The sequence below is a fragment of the Heterocephalus glaber genome, unplaced genomic scaffold, assembly GCF_053883595.1.
Source record: "Heterocephalus glaber isolate CG9 unplaced genomic scaffold, H.glaber_assembly_v1.0 deba00000347, whole genome shotgun sequence".
In the NCBI taxonomy this organism is placed as follows: domain Eukaryota; kingdom Metazoa; phylum Chordata; class Mammalia; order Rodentia; family Bathyergidae; genus Heterocephalus; species Heterocephalus glaber.
The window spans coordinates 14,418,587-14,431,873 of NW_028258143.1; the positions used below are offsets into that span (position 1 = coordinate 14,418,587).

Consider the following 13,287-nt stretch of genomic DNA (forward strand, 5'->3'; position numbering starts at 1 on the left):
AAGGAAAAATAATTTCAAGGAGTATTGTGAACATTTCTCTTGGGATTTAACATTGGTTCTACTGTGCAGCATGGTTTTAAAGGAAAATACATTCAAATTAACCTCTATATAAATGTAATTATCAGGAAATTTAAGCCTTGAGAAAAGTGAGATTTACAACCAGGAAAACTTTTTATTTCTTGTAACGTACTAGAGAAACTGATTTCACTTTTCCCATTACATAGTGATAAAGCAGCATTTGATAGCAGCAGCCTATGTGATAAAATGATTATGGCAGCAGTGAGAAAGAATCTAATAAGGGAATTGATCTGCAGATTCCAATTCTGTAAGAGCCAACATCGATCAGCATAAATGTCAATAATGGGATTATATTGAGAACTACCTAATTCCTCCAGATGATTCTGAAGTCTAGCGACAAATTCAAGAAGTAAATGTGAAAAGGAATGTAAATCTCTCACAATCACTCGATTGAGCAACAGCATAAAGGATACTTTGGTCCCTCATGACACAGTCCATCTGGGTCCTGGGTAAAATGAATATGAGAGAAACTATTCAAAGATTTTCATAATGTAATATGTGTATTATCAGTATCGTGTGGTATAATAACAGTTGTTATCAGACTTAGTAATTGTGGTTAGACATTACTGTTCAAGGAGGGTGAGAAAAAAAAGGTAATGCTCCTATTTGTAACTTTGGGAGGCCATGTTTACACTGCAGTGGCAAAAAAACCTCAGTTCTCAGGGGTTGGTCAGTAAAGGTCATATGGGTTTGAACTCTCAAGTCTTCAATTGCTGTTTTATACACATACATTGATTATCTGCCAGAAGTTTTTACTAAGAGCTGGTCCTAACTCTGTGTCATGTCAGAGGCCATGGGTGGCAATGAGAAAAATGTCATTAAGTCAACTTCAAGATAAGGAAAACTGGGGAGTGTTACAGAAGGTGGAGCTGCTCAAGAGCAGAACAGGAATGTCAGGTGGGCGTGGAGGGAAGACTGAATACAGGAAATTGGCTTTGTTCATGTCTACTGGGGCATCTTGGGAGGGAAGCCAATGGCCTTGGTGATGAAATCCTGGAATATTCCTTGTCTAGGCAAGATTATTGTCCACAGCATGTGCAGTTCTCCTGTGGGGACTGGAAAGAATTACTTTGAAGCAGGCAGAGCTTAGAGTAAGCTGATTCTTACATGCTGATTTGTAAAATAATTGTGATTTAGCATTGGCAAAACTGACATCCCTGGAAGTACTGTGTCCCTTTCCCTCCCTGTTTGTATTCTACCTCAGCTGAGCACCCTACTATTGACTTCACATTTTCTGAAATTTGTCACCAAGAGGGTAATTCTTCAGTAGAAATGATCTTCATATTAAGAAACTATTTAAAGTCTTATTTTTGTTTTTTTAATTTAATTTACTTTAATTTTTCCAGTACCAGGGATCAAACTCAGGACCTTGCGCTTGCAAGGCAAGCGAGATGCAAATGAGCTAAATCCCCAGCCCATAGGTCTTTTTTTTTTTTGGCACCACAGATTGAACTCAGGACCTTGTGCTTGCAAGGCAGGTGGCAGAACCACCGAGCTAAATCCCCAGCCCCCTTTAAGGGGTCTTATTTTTAATATATGGTGGCAGGCACACATTTACCTCTGTCATTAACTGAGACTAAACCAATTTAAAAAAACAATAAAATGTGCTACTCTGGTACTGGAAAATTATTTAAAAATTCAAAAGTCTATGCTCAGCCCAGTAAATTCACCAAAGGGAATTAACTAGATCTTCCATTGATTATGGAATATTATTCAGAACCTAATGATAACCAGATAAGGTAATGGCTAGCACTGGATTCATAATTGTCTGACTTGTGCAACCCCACATGGGGATTAGGAGGGCTCTATTCTTGATTGGATTCTCTACTGCTACCATCTTGAAATTATTAACATCTTCTTTGCAAAGGGCTTCCTGAACTGAGCCCTATAAATTATGTCCCTGGTTCTGAAAAGAGCTACGATTTTCAAGCATCTAATATGGTCTAAGTACCTTAACCAATTCATCTCAGCCATAGCAATTTAAGGTTTCCTTCTTTTGGATTAAACCTTGTCTTCATTAAGCCCTTGTGAGTTAATAACCCTGCTATTATCCCTAGAAGAAACAAAAACTCAAAGTGTAAAAATAACTTGCCCTAATTACATAAAGATTTAATCCCAAAATTATGACACTTTGCGAGGACAGGGTGCACACTCTCCTGCCTCCTGGTATGGATATAACAAATAAGGAGGGTAGCTGATCTATAGAGCTGAGCCCAGGATTTATCCTGAATGCTTAATTATTATTTTCTTTGTTTTTAAATGTGTCAACTAATGAAGCATTTGGAGCTCTTAGATTCCACTTAATTGGGGTGCTTTGGTAGTGCAGTGAATATGACCATGATTTACAAACCCGGACTTTGTAGAGTTTGGTGTCACACTGGAATGGGTAACCTCTTCTGTGACTCAACCAATGGCTTTTTGAATAAGTGGTTCACATTTTATACAGTGACTAAAGTTTTATGCACTTGAGTTAGAAGTCATCTTTTTTCATCAGTTTTTGATGAGTAGAAATGGACTTATGAGAAGAAATTTACCAACTCACATCAAATAGTTGAAAAAAGAGAGATTTTAGTCTTATAGCCTCTAGAATTATTAGCATAATGCATTTGAGAAGAAATATTTGCATAGTCTTCAACCCAAGGTCTGAAAAAAAAAACATTGTCTTTATAACCAGCTGATTACCAACAAGTGTTCAAAGCAAATCTTGATTTATAATCATAATTACTTCTTGGGAATGTGAATTTCTCATAGCTGCTCAAATAAGTCTAAGAGCAGTTTCTTTTTTCTATAGTACTCATTTCTTTGTAATTGTTATTTATAGATCCATAACCAATTCCTTGGTTAAAAAGAATTCACTTTTGGTATTCTCTGAGATTGAAAATGTTGCCCATGATAGAAAATGAAAGGAAAGCTGAGAGAAAGATTATTGTGCATCTTTGAGGAAACTTTCCGTCAAAGCAGTTTATGAAAATTAATAGCTCTTTAGGGATTTGTGAAGACGGAATAATTTTAGGATTATGGTAACTGGCAACTGTCTCAGAAGAAAATAGAGAGATTATGTTATTTATATTTATGCATCAAATATCTGCTTAATACTTTACAATTTCCACCCTAGAAGATTACGAATTTCCCTTTTTTTTTAACCTTCTTTCTTTGAGACTGGTTCACAGATTCAGTATTTACCAAACTCTATAGACATTCTTAATGAGAACAAAATATTGTATGCTTGCAGGTTCTGAAATGAAAACATTGCAAACATTCTTGTATGTCTTGTGAAGGATTTGCCTTTTTAGTGAATGTTCTGCAACAGTGGCAGTGGCAGCTCCCTAATCTAGTGTGCAGATCTTTGTAAGGTCATGTCCGTGTGCTTTTGTCTCCAATGTTATGGTGGAGACTTTACAACCACCTTGATGGAGGCCTTGCTGTGGAAACCAGAGTGGTATTAAATTGAAAGCCTGGCATCTTTTCTATCTCAGATAGTGTTGCATCATTTTCCCCCTATATGCTTGGGAAAAAACTACAAAATTAAACTTAAATTTAGAATATATTTAGCAAATAATAGAAAAATAAAAATAAATCCACTTGACTTGACACATCCTATGTTATAGCTGGAAACTGCTGCTTGCCAAGAAATGATTTAGCCTAGCTAAATGTATTTTGCAACTAATCCTTTAATGTCTGTTTTACGTATTACCCTTCCCACTGTTAATATTGAATATCATTGTAGGCTAGTAATTTTATGCCCTATATTTCAAATTGCTATTAGGAAGCTACATAAATAACAATTTTCAACTGCTTGTTTATAATACAGTGAGGCATTTCATACCCCACGGGGTAAAGTAACAGTGGATTTAAAAAACTTCTTTGGGGATGAAACAATAGGAAAGCTGTGATACGTATCTGTAGTAGCAAAGGTATGAGGAAAACTGAAGTGATCAGCCTGAAACCTTGATTATGCATAACTCAGTTGTAACTGTCCAGGGAAGTGAACAGTGAGTTTCATTGAATATTCAGCCAGAAACTGTATTTACATCATGTATCTGCACAAATGTTGTAAGATGAATGGGTCTTCAGCAGCTTGTCCTATTAAAAGCAGGACATGGGGCAGTACCGTGCACATGAGTGCACATCACAAAAGCCATTTTCATCAACCCTGTTCCTTCTTTCCCCCAACCCCCTGCAGTGAAGTGCTTTGAGAGGGAATCTTACAGCCTGTGAAATTCCTAGTGGTTATGTAATCGCCCAAACTCTGAATTTCATCTGTTCTAATCTTTTCTTTAATAATGTAAGAAATCATCCATCTTATAAATAATTCTACATGAAATTTTTTTGGTTCTCCAAAACTCTGACAAGGCATTTTTCCCTTCCTTGGAGTTTTTCTTCTCATGTTAACTGATAATCTTTTGATTTTAATGCCCGCTCTTTGTAGTCACAAGAATAAAGGAGAGCCTGGATATGGGTTTTTCCTCTCGCCTTTTATCTTTTATGATAGACTATATTTTTATTGACACTTTAAAATTGTACATATTTGTGGGATGTTGTGATGTTTTAAATCATTCATCAAAATTACATTGTATAATTTCAGCGCAGGGTGAGCATATCTGTCTCCTCAAATGCTTATCAGTGCTTTTTGGAGAAAACATTCAAAATTCATTATCTATAGTCAACCTGTTGTGCAGTGGGACCCCAAAACTCATGCTTTTTAACTGGATCTAGTACTAGCTGATCTGAGCCTCTTTCCATCCATCTTAGTGTGGCTGCAGGATAACATATGGAATCCTTTGGGGTTGCAGAAGGAAACATAAAGTGTCTTCAGCATTAGAAGTTACAGATCTTCAGAGCTGGCAGTTCTTTGCATGGTTCTAGCATGCAGCATAATTGAGGGCCCTGGATAGGAACTCCTGTCACTCTTCTAGGAATAAGTGCACCAAGAGGGCATAACAGCTGTGTGAGTGTCCACTGTGTCCACACCTTCTCCCAGGGGCTCTCTACATCTCTTCTAAACCTTTTATTTCAGTAGATATAAGAGGATGATGGAGACTTATAGCCAGGTTCAGCATTGGGGGAAAATGTGGCATGGATAGAGGGCTACAGGGGCAAGCATGTACTTTAGACAATGGTGGATTCAAATCATAGATGTGTCACTTATCTTGCCCACTGTGTGATTTCACTTCCTGTTCACTAAGATGTTTATCTCACCATTTGTCTCCTTAAATCCTCCTCTGTGCTCTCGCTGAACTTTTTGCAGAAAGATAGCTCATTCTCTTATCTCTAGACTTTTGTGTAGGCTCTGTCCATCAGATCTGTGTGTGTGTGTGTGTGTGTGTGTCTCACAATGGTCTGAATATTTGTGTCCTGTAATTTATGTTGAAATTCTGCCCCCTCCCCCATGAGGATGACACTGGGAAGGTGATTAGGTCATGAGGATAGAGTTCTCGTGAATGGGATTAGTGCCCTTATTAAAGAAGCCTCAGATAACTGCCTTGTCCTTTCTTCCTTTGAGGACACAAAGAGAAAGTGCCCTCTGTAGACCAAAGAGCAGGCCCCAGCAGACACTAAATTTACCAATGCCTTGACAATGCCTTGGACCAATGCCTCGAACATCCTAGTTTCCAGAACTAAAGTTCCACAGTTTATAATCCTCTCAGTTTATGTGTTTTGTTGTGGCAGCTGAAGGGACTAAGATATAGATTCCATACCTGAGTAATCCTTTCTTGTTTTTAGGGTCTCTTAACTGTGCTCAGCCTTAGCTGTGGCTTCCTTAGGATTAAGTCTGCTAGAGCCCTTGCTGAGGTCTTACATGGCATACTACACTGAGGGTCCCTGGTCAGATTGTCAGAAGCATAAGGTACAGGGACCGTGTTTGGCCATCTTTGGGCTCCACTGTCCAAACCTGGCATAGTGGCAGAGAATGAGTTGCCATAGGGACAGCCCTAAAGTCCATGTCCAATTTCAAATCCTTGACATGAACAGTCTTAATCTTCTTGTGCTTCATTTTTTTTTTTTTTTTTGGTACTGGGGATTGAACTCAGGACCTTGGGCTTGTGAGGCAGGTGGTAGAACCACTGAGCTAAATATCCGGCCCTTGTGCTTCATTTTTGTCATCTGAAAAATGGCGATAATGATATTTTCTACCTCATAAAATGAACATAAGACTTGCATAAAAAAATAATGTAAATAACCCAGTACCTGGCATGTGATGGTGGTGAGTGTTCTCTAAGTGTTCTATGTTATTTGGCTTAATTTTATTTTACTATTAGGTCCAGATTTATAGACATAGTTATGTTTTCCTGGAAATGATGTAGACATTTAAGAAGGAAAACACCACCAACAATACCAATCGTAATAGCAACAAAAACAATAATGAAATATTAATGAGGAAACTTTGTTTTCAATAAATTATTGAATTATGTTTGAGTCTAGCAAGCAAAAATATCCTATTGTATTTGGAGGTTTTTCTTTTAAATTCTAGTTAGTCCATTTTATTGATATTTTAATAAAGTATCTATTACAGGCCATCATTAGCCAGATTTAATTGAGTAAAATTAAGAGTATTTATTCTCCATTCAGACTGCTTGGGGTTCAACTACTACTTATATGATTTTAGGCAAGACTTTTTTAAGCTGTCTAGTCTTCGGTATCTTCAGCTGTAAGACAGAGATGTTAATAACAGTCCTTAGTGTAGATCTCAATGAGGATTCAAAGGATAATATACATAAACACATACTTAGGCTAAAAAGAGTTCAGTAAATGTTCATAGCTATTATTATTGAGGTTATTATTATCATTATTTCTCAGTTATCTGCCTGTCAAGAATCTAAGCCAAAAAATCAACACTGTTGAATTTATCTGTTGAGAGTACCCCTAAAGTATGGGCTTAGCACTAAGAAATAGTATCTTCTATAGGAGTTGCTTTGTAAAAAAAAATACCACTGAAGGTATCAGTTCCTTTCCTTCATGGGAAAAGCAAAGAGTGTGGTATAAAGAGTTTGGACTAGTAGGGAGGCAGAGCAGGGAGGAAATTCCAGGCTTTTCCACTTCCTGGAGTATATATAGCCTTGAAGCTGTGCATGTATACCTTACATAGCTTCTGTCATCTTGCATTCTTAATCCCTAAAAACTAAGATAACAGCTTCTTCCACAAAGTAATGTAAAGATTTACGAGGTAAGTTTAGGGAAGGAACTTTATGCAGTGTCTCCTTCCCCACAGAGGAAGAGACAATTCATTTCTTCTTAATAAATGATACATTGAACTCCAGTGGGCATTGGTGTAGTTTTCAGTCAGGTCTAAAAAAATAAAGTCAACTTAGAATTTTGATGTGTTTTGGTTTTCCCCTCAAATAGTTCAGTGAAATTAGATGGAAAATTTGTTCCCCTACATGTAAAAAAGCAAAATCAATAAGGCAGGATTATTAAAAAAACTAAACCTTGATTAAAGATGTAAAAAGCAGTGAAGATAATTTTACAAAACAGCAGGGGCAATTGAAAAGCACTTATTAAAGTACCTGTTAAAGTAATTAGTGATAAAAATGGAAATTTCCAGACACTTCTGTATCTCTTAGATCCCAGAATAGGCTTGGGCTGTGCTGACTCACTTCCTCCCTTTGATCAGAGTCTTAGAAAAAGACAAAAGGGAAGTTTCAGAGCCTTTGAGAACAGCAAGAGAGCCTGAGTCACTCTTGCAAGGTGGCTCTCCACCTGACAGCAGGTCTGACTGTCCTGCTGTGGAAGCCTACTCCTACATCCAATTTCTTACCGTTCTCCCACTTTGCTAGTGTACTGTATCTAAACTACTTTGAATTTTTTTTTCCATTTTGTGTAATGACTTCAAACCAAGAGATTTGGGGACTTTTTAGTGAGGTCACCATCTCTGTTATACGCACAGTTATTGTACAGACTCTTACATACTTTTCATTGTGCTATTAACGCACAAACTCCCATCCCCTCCCCCGCCCATCACCATTACTCTACCATGAACTCTTTTGCATGTTCTGCCTTAAGCATTCTTACATTGTACTCTCCTGTGTGGATTTGGGTTCCTTGTTGACCTCATAAACTCTACTAATGAGCTTCCTTGCATCTCTCGTTTCATAGTCAGGATTCTGTACACAGTAGTTGCTTCATAAATGCTTCTTTTTGTACTAATTAGAGTGGAGGCTCCCAAGGGACAGTCTGTAGTTTTCATCCACATCCATCTTCCCATGGGTCCTCACTGTGTGGTCCTCTGGGCACTCTTAATGGAATTGCGGCAGATAGAATAGATTTAAGATGCTATAGTCAAAAGTCTACTTTGGAGAGACCTCGAAAAAACTTCCTAGTCACTAAACCAAATGTTCCTCCCAGAGGCACCCACTAGATAATCAGGTTGTCATGGTAGCAGGGACCCTTGAATAAGGTTTCAAATACAGGTATGAAATAATTGTTTTCAAAACCATTTTATAACCTTGGATCTCCGAGAAGTAGTAAAGAAGATATAGAACCATGTCATTTGCCGAGGCACCATCCAGAGCAAAACAGAATACTCTCAAGGCACCTAAAGATTGATATGCAAGTCAAGTTAAAAAGTTGTCAGGGAAAAATAATTTCAGGAAGGACTATTGTAGATGGCTTAAAAATTAGTTATAAAATTTTCAGAATCCAAAGTGAGATCGAATGATGGATATATTCCTTAAAGGTCTTCTAGAAGAACATTTGAAACACACTCTTTGTATCCAGTCAGCAGGATGGCTGGATGCAGATATTGTGTTTTATCTTTGTATCCCAAAATGGAAATAGTACCATGATTAATTAAATATCAGTGTTTATCCAAAAAGATTTTGTTCTAGGCTCAAATTTTTGTGAATCCAAGAAATGACCATCTAATACTTGGTTATATAATATCCAGTTATGTAATACTCAGTTTTATAATAAATTCTTAATGGATTAAAATGAAACCCTATGAAATGTGAACCTAGGGAATCTCCCACAATCACTCTTGATGGATTTTTGAAGGGCTGATGAAAATCTCTTTTCTGAGTATGGCAAAAATGTTAGCCTAGTATGTGAGTAAGGCAAAACTTGTTTTTAACACAATTTGATGATGAAAGCTTCCATACAGAGAAGTCATATTTATCAGACTGAACTATTTTGGGAGATTTCCTTGAACTTAACTTTTGGCAAATCTTACACATGCATATAAAAACTGAGTTAGCGTCCAACAGAAGGAACAAAGCTTATTCACCTGGCTATGTGTGATTCAAAGAAGTATTTAAGACACTTCTCTTACACATGCACTAAACCTGCCACAGATATCTTCTGTCCCCATAACAGAGGATATCCAGAAAGAAAATTCCAGGAAAGCATAGGAAGTTAGTAATATCAAAAGATGCTTAGGGAATGTCAAAAGAACCCTCCCAGGTTTGCTCCCTTATTGTGGGATTAAAGGGAATGGAGCACTGGACCGATGGCTAGCCTAGAATTGAGTTGTGGAACAGAAATGGGGTCTTAGGAACCTTTTTGTAAACTATGAGGCAGGATTGGCCCTGAAGTGAAGACATTAATTTAGAGCTGAAAACAACAACAACAACAACAAAAACAGTGAGCTATTCATCCAAGAAATCAGCCCAAAGTCTAAGCCAGAAGGTGTAAAAGAGGATGGTCTCTAAACAAGGCCAACTCCAAATGGGCAGCCAGCCAAGACAGTGGAGATCAGCAGAGTTCAGAGAGACAGTGGGCAGAATCAGATAGGAGTGTTCACTGAGATAGGAGTGTTCACTGAGACAGGAGGGACCAGTAACAGCTGCTGGCATCTCTTCTCTTGGCTAGGGTGTTGAATGAAGATAATGGTGGCAAGAATGCAGATTCCAAGAAAAGCTTCTATGTTTCTGACCTTGAAACTTCTGAGAATATAAAAATACCTTCCAGTGAATAGAGTATACTGAGAATAGAACTCAGGGAAAAGTGATAGGTAAAGAAGCTTTAGCACCAATCATATGGCAAGAAGAGACTTTCTCACCTTGTGAATATTACAGCAAATCAAGAAATGGCCCTAGAAACCACCCCCTTCAACTGATTTTTTTTCCACAGAGGGGAAAATGAAACTCTGATGAATATAAGAGTACTTCAATAAAGTTTGGGATAGTTTCACTATGTACCAAGGTTAAGTACATTGAGAAGATAGAAAGAGTTTAGATTAAAAATTTTCATTCACCACTGCTCTCTTTTGTGGAACCTAAGATGCCATGCTGGTGAAGTCCATTAGTTAGACGTATGCCATGCTTAATCTTAACTTTCTTTTTGTACAGATACAGGAGTACCTCTGTTCATGAACTTAATTCTTTTCTCAATTCTGATGGCAAACCTAGTTGAATGAATCAAATTTCCCCATAAGGTCAACATGGAACCTAATCATTGAACTTGGTTCTTGTCCAATTTGGTTTGCAACCAAAATCATGGAAAGATTTAAATTTGTGAATCAAAGTAGCACTGTATTTCACTTTTAATAATTAGAGGAGATAATAATTGCATGAATGATTATGGGACTACATTAACTTCCTCAAGAATTGTGAATGAAGAGAAAGGAGCTATGGTTAAATGATCCTTTTCTGTCCCTTTTTGTTTTGTCCTAAAGCTGACCTAAGAATATATGAACACCTGATATAGAAAAATTCTTACATTCCTTTTCAAACATTAGAAGCACATCAGCAAGTACAAAAGTTGCTTATTACCCTGTTTATTTTGTATAGCATGTTTTTCCATGCTCCCCAGACTTCTAGATGAAGATCTTCTTTTTCATCTCACCTTGCACCAAAAATCAGGCCTCAGTGTCTTCCTGACCTGGATAATCACTGACTTTAAGACATCATCAAATACTGAGTCAAAACCAAGGGGCAGAATTCTATTAAATACAACAAGCCATCACTGAGCATCTGAGGAACTGCATCTTGGTAAGGAAAGGAACATAATGGAAAACTCAAATCCTCCAGCCAGTTCCAAAAGGCTCAAGCACACCTTGGTCTCCAATCCCTGCTGCTGTCATTAACACTCAAGCTGCAGAATCAGCCACTGCCACTCTGAAGGGGCCATTTCACCTTTATCCCACCAGATGAATGACAGCCTGTCCTTGACATAGTCTTTGGAAAGGAATAAGTCTCTGCCTGATCTTACAGATACAGAGCTGTACAAAGAACATGGAGCTGGCTGATAAGGACAAGTTTACCCTCAGCTAGGACTGACCCACTGTGTGGCTTGGGCTCTGGTCCCATGACATTACCAGATCTTCAAAGCTTTTTATACCAGTCTAAAGGGTGAATCTTTGTGATGGATTCCACTAGAGAACAGTTCTTCAGGAACCCTCCCTACACTTGATCTTATGTGTAGTGAAAAAGTCAGCCTCATCTCCACAAAACTGAGATCATCAGTGCAAGAAATCACATCATTTACTGACAGCCATTAGATATGCATGTGTAAGTGTGTGCAGAGTGCTCTCAGAAGTGAGCAATATCAGCCAGGTCAGTGTTAGCTATGATGACAAACCCCAAATGAATCGTGGCTGAAACTCAGTGTAAATTGATTCCTTCCTTGTGTAAAATCCTAAAGTGTTATTTCCGGCCCCAGAGCGGCTCTCTTTCAGTTGGTGATTCGGGAATTCAAATTCTCTTCACCTAGTTGGCTCTATCTTGGACATTTGGCTCCCAAGGTTGCTGTGCTGCGTTGTCTGCATGGAGCCAGTGGGAGGAAAAGAGCACAGAGATGCATGTGGGATATGTCCCTAATCAGGTGAGAAAAGCAGACATCACTTTTGCTCACACTCTGTGGGCTAGAGCCAACCACATCACCTGGTCACCCCTAACTGCAAAGGAGGCCGGGAAGTGAAGTCCACCTGTGTGCAAAAAAGAAAGGGGGTGAAGTTCCATGACTCCTAGTCAGGCCCTGGCACAAGGATGATGCAACAATGTAAGGACTGGTCTGAGTTCTGTTGGAGCTGATAGTCCATAGGAGAATAGAACCACAAGAGGAACAGTTCAGTAACGGTGCATGTTAGATAAAGGACCAATGGGGAGAGAACATAACCAATCAGGACAGGAAATTCTCCCTGGATTAGAGAGGTTGGGTGACCTTCTATGTACCATTTTAATGTTGTCCTCAATAATGGGCAGGTTTTATTAGGTGAAGGAGCAAGATGAGTTTGTCATGAAAGTATGGATGAATGCATCCACTCTGAGCAAATGAAAAGGGGTGCATTCCTGAGACAAACCAGTTGGACAGGCCGGGATGAGACTGTCACCATGGAAGGAAGCATTTGAGCAAAATGACCTCTCACTTACTTCTGGTTTAGAGATATATGAGGTTAAGAATGTTTCTGAAATCAAATGGAAGCCCAGTTACTGAAATCATCCAACAGATGCCATAAGGCCAACTTCAAACCCTTATTAATTGGTATTACTTTCTTTCCCATCTCAAGCAAAATGTGTCTGTATCCAGGATTCTTCTGGATTTGTAGGTTAAAGAAAAAGAAGTTTACAGTAGTTCAGGTGAAGTATTTTATCCAGATGGACTAAAACAGCATATATGAACTGTAAATAGGCGTATGATAGAGAATTTGCCCTCTCAGCAGGTGGACACATCTTAAGGAATCATAAGAGATCTTATGGGATTGTTTACTCTTTCTGATAGTGACTTTACTTGAATTTATGAAATATACCTACTTTTCACTGACATCACACTTAACCACAGAAAATATAATACCAGTTTGAAAAATAATCTTATACAAATATGTACATAGATATGTCTTTTTGTGAGAATGTATTATATTTTTATATAAATATGTGAAACTATAAGCCTTTTAAAAAAGTTCTTATAAGAGTACAGCATTTATGGGCTTGTGGCTATTCAAGAGAAGCTGTGTGAAGGGAGAGTATTCACATACCATACCACCTCCCCCATCTTCTATACAGACTTTTCCTTTTGTTTTGTTTCCTCCATCCTGCAGGGGACTAAACCCAGTAGTGTTGAGCTATACTCCCAGCCCTTTTTATTTTGAACCAGAGTCTCACTGAGTTATTCATACTGCCTCAAACTTGAAATCCTCCTATCTCAGCCTACCACATATCATGGACTACAGCCATGAGCCACCATGCCTGGCATGACCTTTCTTATTTCAAGGGAGGGAACTGACCAGTTGGATAAAAAACAGTGAAGCATAACATCCTTTAGGAGGGTAGGTTTTTG

General features: G+C 38.2%; 1 protein-coding gene across 18 annotated transcripts in view; it reads left to right on the top strand.

The window, feature by feature from the left end:
* Positions 1-13,287, top strand: part of Nckap5 (NCK associated protein 5) — a 915,317-nt gene that overhangs the window by 767,117 nt on the left and 134,913 nt on the right. The window lies entirely within an intron of this gene.